This window comes from Topomyia yanbarensis, chromosome 3 (assembly GCF_030247195.1).
Source record: "Topomyia yanbarensis strain Yona2022 chromosome 3, ASM3024719v1, whole genome shotgun sequence".
NCBI lineage: Eukaryota > Metazoa > Arthropoda > Insecta > Diptera > Culicidae > Topomyia > Topomyia yanbarensis.
In genome coordinates this window covers 64,574,166-64,580,165 of record NC_080672.1, presented here as the reverse complement: position 1 = coordinate 64,580,165, position 6,000 = coordinate 64,574,166, and positions in this window count along the sequence as shown.

The following is a 6,000-nucleotide window of genomic DNA, read 5'->3' as shown; positions in this document are numbered from 1 at the left end:
AAATAACATTTCAAGTTGAATTAATTCCTGCAACTGTAGTTCACTGGGCAACTGGAGGGGCAAATCACTTGTGATGCATTTTTAAAAGTCAGCGAAATTAAATGCGTTTCTTTCCATCACAATAGAAATTCATTATGTATTTTGTGTCCACCACCAGTTCAGATAACTGATAACCATTCATAAACCACGTAGACCGAAATTTGAGATTTTTTGACCCTCCCTTCCCTCTAGTAGACTTAAGTAGACTTTTACCAAGGGACAAAACTATCCGAATTTTTCCAAAAATATCTATTTTTCTTAAGTAATCAATAGTCATATCACCTGAGTGTATTGTCGCAAAGTATCGTGGCCTTAGATTATTTATATAGTAGAACCGGTTTGCACGAAGCTGCGCCGGGTCAAGACGTAAAATTCAACGGGCGTTTAAAAATTTTCAAAATCAGTGTAAATTATTGCTAAAGAAATTTCAAACTGGTTAACTCGAGTAAACGCTTTCATGTGAAGTTTAACTGCAGTGCTTGAACCACCGAAATAAACAAATAATAAATTTAAAAAATCAATCCACTTATTGTTTAAAATCGAGCGTTTTCTTGTTATCATGCTGGTTTGAATGCTTTACTTTGAACCTTTCATGCATTTAATGGTCCATGCATGGCTGCTAGCTAGTGGTGTCTCAGATGATAATTCACGACTGCAGGATTTTCACAGTCAAATTCTTCCGTAGGGAGGATGTTCGAAAGATGCCTTTAGAATTGTCATTTTGTGTTATTCCTAGAATTTCTTCATGTGAGACTAAAATTATATGTAAATACACAAGAAACAACAACGTGTGTAATGTATTTATGACACTTAGAGCAGATTTATTTTCTTTCCGGACATCACGTTGAACCTTATCAAATGAATAATGATGTTCGAGGTCCTAATAGTTTTCTTATATCTTCTGCCCGAACTAACGACTGGCCGCTAGCAGCTGGGCAAAACAATATTGAGACTTGGCATTCTATTTATATAGGATGGCGCTAAAGCTGAGTATTTTTGTTGAAGACTATTAGGCTATTTAATGTGTTAGGTACCCGTATAAATAAATACCATTCCAGAAATCTTCGGAACCATTTCCAAACTATTCAAATAATACTCACCATATTGGGAATACTACTGCAATATTTCACCATTATAATTCAACTATTGTACTACCATACTCGTTTTTGTTACCATTTCCAATACCTTCCGTGTATCCTATATTGGAGATTTGTACACTACATTGTACTTTTGTGCCAGTGGTTAATATTGTTCTAGTGGTCTTTGTTATTCGTATATCTGTTTATGCTACTCCAAAAATCCGTAGTTTAACATGATCAAAAATCCTCGTCTTGCAATGTTACGGCGATAGCTTAGTTGGATAAAGCGACAGTCCACTTAGTGACCAGCTCTCACCAGAAAATGGCGTGAAGCAAAATAAAATTTCATCAATTGATAGAATTGAAATGTGGAAGGGAGGATATTTTTTCTCCCCCAATATTTTATGCATCGCTAAATCTAAAATATGCATGTTACCATAATCTGTATAGTGCTTGAATGGTATGTTGTCCAAATGTATATGGAAAACCGCATATTTTGGTATGGTGACTGTTCTTAACGACCCGTTGTTTGTATGGTCAAGCATGGAAAAACGAAACTGGTTATGTTCGACATTATACCAGGCAATGGTTAATCTATTGTTGAACGAACCATATTGAAAATGGTCTTTCAACGTTTGATTCAATGGTTGGCATATGGTGCAGATTTATGCGGGTACCTGTTGTGTTTTTATTGTGTTGTTTGAGTGTGAAATAAATTATAAATTAAATTGACCCCCACCGGAGCACGTTACAAAGCTTCCAGAACAGACCGAACAAGTGAAAAATACAATGCCCGCAGACAATATGGATCAGTAAACTCGTTGGCGATTCTAATTATGAAGCCAACGTTCCTATTTGCCTATGCTATAAAGAGAGAGTAATGGTTTCTGAATGTCAGTTGCGAGTCCAGAAGTACACCGAGGTCTCTGGTAACTGACACTCTCTCGAGCAATTGACCGGCGATGTTGTAGTTCCAAAGAAAAAGTCATGTTGGTCCTTCGATATGTATGCTTTGGTCTCACGAAAGAGCATATTTCCTACTAGTATCTCAAACAACTCTGATCCAGCGCAGAGCGAGGTTATGCCACGATAGTTCGCAACATTTTGCTTATCACATTTTTTAAAAACGGAAAACATTGCTGATTTTTTCCAACACACGGGAAACACTGATTGCGACAGTGATTGGTTGAAGATTAGTGGTAAAGGTGTACAAATTATACATATTTGTATTTGGGTGTACACAATGCACTTGTGCACCTTTTCAGTATAATGGAAGCAATCCCATCTGGCCCCACCGATGATGTAGAAGAGTTTAACTTGCTTATGGCAGCTAAAATGTCTTCGTCAGTAAATTGATTGTTTCCTTAATACATTACATCGCGAGGGACACAGTCCACCTGAGTTCAGTTAGCCGATTCAGTTTTAAACACACTCGAGAAATGTTTTGCGTTTTTGGTTTCGTTTTAGGTTGGATTGGGTTTGTGCTACGTGTCTAGAGTAGAGAAAGCGATTATATGTTTTGAAGCTGTTACTGATTAGAGTGAACTCCCTTTTTGTGATCGGTTTCGTCGAGTAGTGTAATGTCGAAGCGCAGCTGATCGCAATCTTTTCAGTTTACTTGGCCGGTTGTTGGACCATTCTGGTTTTGTTCGGGGACGAGGTGCAGGCATGTGTATACTGAAAAGCTGTTTTAGCGCCTGTGAAACTTTTTCTACGGCAACATTTACATCGATCGCGAAATTCAAGAAAGTTTCCCAGTTGATTGTTTGTAGTGAGTTGTGAAGTCTAGAGAAGTCAGTCTTCGAAAAGTTGAACTCCCTGACATCCTCCATCTCGTCATAGAGAACCAGGTGCGAACAAATCTGCGTTACTAGAAGTGGAGGATGATGTGCGTCTACCGTAACTAATGGCTCAAGTGCCCCTGAAACGGTGCAGCTCATTGAAGCTTCTTTATTTCGCCTAATATTCACTGTAGACGTTTGTTGCATGTTCAGTACAGACAGCCCGTCCAGGGAGATAGTACTCGCTCTCGAAAAGGTTAATTCAGAAGGGTCTGGGAAGGCATACCCGGAGGGGGTGTTCTTCCAAAAAAGTCCAGGTTGGTCGTAATCACCAAATAGTAGATGTGCCGTGCTGGGTTCAATGAAAGTTGTGATGTCTAGTGCGGAGTCTATGTGCTTCTACAAACGTTACAAGCAGAGACAAGCTTTTGAAGCTTCAACCCAGGTAAGTTTATCAAGTTTTGTATCGAGGCTGAAACCTTCGTATCCAAACTGAGACTGGCAGCATCAAATCAGCAGCTCTAGATTATTGTTTTCAACAAAAAGTTAGTTCGCCCAAATATCCACTAGACGAAATCAACTACTTTTATTAGTTGAAATTAAGGTAAAACGGGTTTTAGTGTTGTGAATGTATCTGTCTAAAATGCTGCCTTCTTATAAATATGCATACTTCTTTGGAAATATTTGTAGACTGTTTTTTAATCTATATGAAGTTTCTCTGAAAATACTTTTGGACTTTCTTTGATTTTAATTTTTACTAATATTGTTTACAGTACTAGTGCAGATATTTTATCACTTTTTATAAAAAATGTGATCTATGATCTATGCGATTTAGCCCTCTTTGACACAAAAGCAAATCAAGAGATTTTTTTAGAATTTATTTGCTTCAAAAATTTTTGGAATATTATTAATTTAAGATTAAATTACGACTTTCTTTGAGATTTTTCCTTGTTTTTAGCATAACCTGTTTGCTAGAACTTCGATTAATTACTAATGATTTCAAATAAATTTACTTACCTATGCATGTGAATTTGTTTTTTTATTATCATTATCATGATAAGCGAGCAATGATAACTTCCCGCATAAATCTGTACCATATGCCAAATTGTATCAAACGTCGAAAAACGATTTTCAATATGGTTCGTTAAACAATAGATTAACCATTGCCTGGTATAATATCGAACATAACCAGTGTCGTTTTTCCATACTCGACCATACAAACAACGGGTCGTTAAGAACAGTCACCATACCAAAATATGCGATTTTTCATATACATTTTGACAACATACCATTCAAAAACTATACAGATTATGGTGGCATGCATATTTTAGATATAGCGATGTATAAAATATTGGCGCAGAAAAAAAATGTCTTCCCTTTCACATTTCAATTCTATCGATTGATGAAATTTCATTTTGTTACACGCAATCTTCTGACGAGAGCTTGGTTTAGACTAACTGGACTGTCGCTTTATCCAACTGAGCTATCGCCGTAATATTGTAAGACGAGGATTTTTGATCATGTTAAGCTACAGGTTTGAACAGATACACGTATAACAAAGATCACCAGAGCAATATTAATCTCTAGCGCAAAAGTACAGATCTCCAATATAGGATACACGGAATGTATTGGAAATGGTAACTAAAATGAACTAATGATGGAATGTATCAGTAGTATTCCCAATATGATGAGTATTATATGAATAGTTAGGAAATGGTTCCGAAGATTTCTGAAATGGTATTTATTTATACGAACTGTCAAGGAAACCGAGCAAATATTGGGAAAGCTACGTTTCAATGATTGTTGGTGTAAATTAATATCGATAAAGTCAATTGTATCTTTTTAAAGTCACCGAAACAAAATATTAGTTTTGCAATATAGGTAAAAATAGTTCTAAATGCAATGTTCTCAAAGTTTACATGCAATATTTACTTCAGATCTCAATAGTATAAAAATTATCGAGAAGTGCGTTCCAAGAACTGGTACATTCTGGAGAATATTCCAGGAAATGACGTACAATCTTTCTATGTACTTGAATTAATCTTTCGTGCATGTATGCAAGCAAGGTATTCCAGCCGCGTTACCCCCAGGTTATAATTGAGTAAGACTGTAAAAGCGGTCATCTTTGAAAATGAAAAAAACAGTTGAGGTTTCCTCAGTTGAACCTTAATCAAATCCTACTGGTCTATTACACAATCGAGAAAGTGACCCAGATCAGTACATGGTTAACCAACCTATAAATCTAAAATATTCTCTATACTGAAAATTTAAATAATTATCTTACGCAAGTATTGAAAACAAGAAAATATTTGAAGAGGTGGACAAACTAGGCAATTTGTCGAAAAACGCGAATGACACAATAGGTGAAAAAATGAGCACAAGTACATAGAAATATCAGTAGAATGTTTTTACAATCAATTTGTGCTTTTCTTTTCTCGTTGACAATATTTTTGTCTGCTGAGGATCTGCTCAAGTTGCTTCGGTTTTGGAATGATACATCCATGCATACGCTTCGCTTTCCATGTCCTGAAAACATACCTTGACAGTTGGTTTATACGCCCTAATCATATGTTAGAAATATACGTTCGCGGTTCTGGATCTTCCTGGTTGCGCTTCTCCTACTGCTGCTGAAGTTTTAGAAGCTCATTTGTTACTCGCTGCGAATTTCTTTTCTCTCGGCATCGTGTATCGGGAGACGATTCGTTCAATGTTCATTATTTAGTTCACCAGTCTGATTTTTCTCTAAGCTTACGTGGCAGCTTGGGTATCAGCAAAATCACCTTCACGTTCCTTATCACTTACATTACGTGCTTCTTCGCGTTTGACTTCTTATTCCTTCGGAAGATCCAATATTTACAGAGCAAACTCCTCGGACCTTCAATCGAACTACCATATTCGGTAAGATGTCACAGACCTGATCACTGAAGCTGCGAATGATGGTCGCTTTCGGTGATCTAGCTCTATTTTATAATTATATAGTTATATAATTATAATCACTTGATAACGATACTCGCCATGCATCCGAGCATTGCTATTCTTTGTGTCCGATAGGTAGACTTTTTGAGTGTTCGATAGGTAGAATTGCCTCAGTGTTTGTGCAA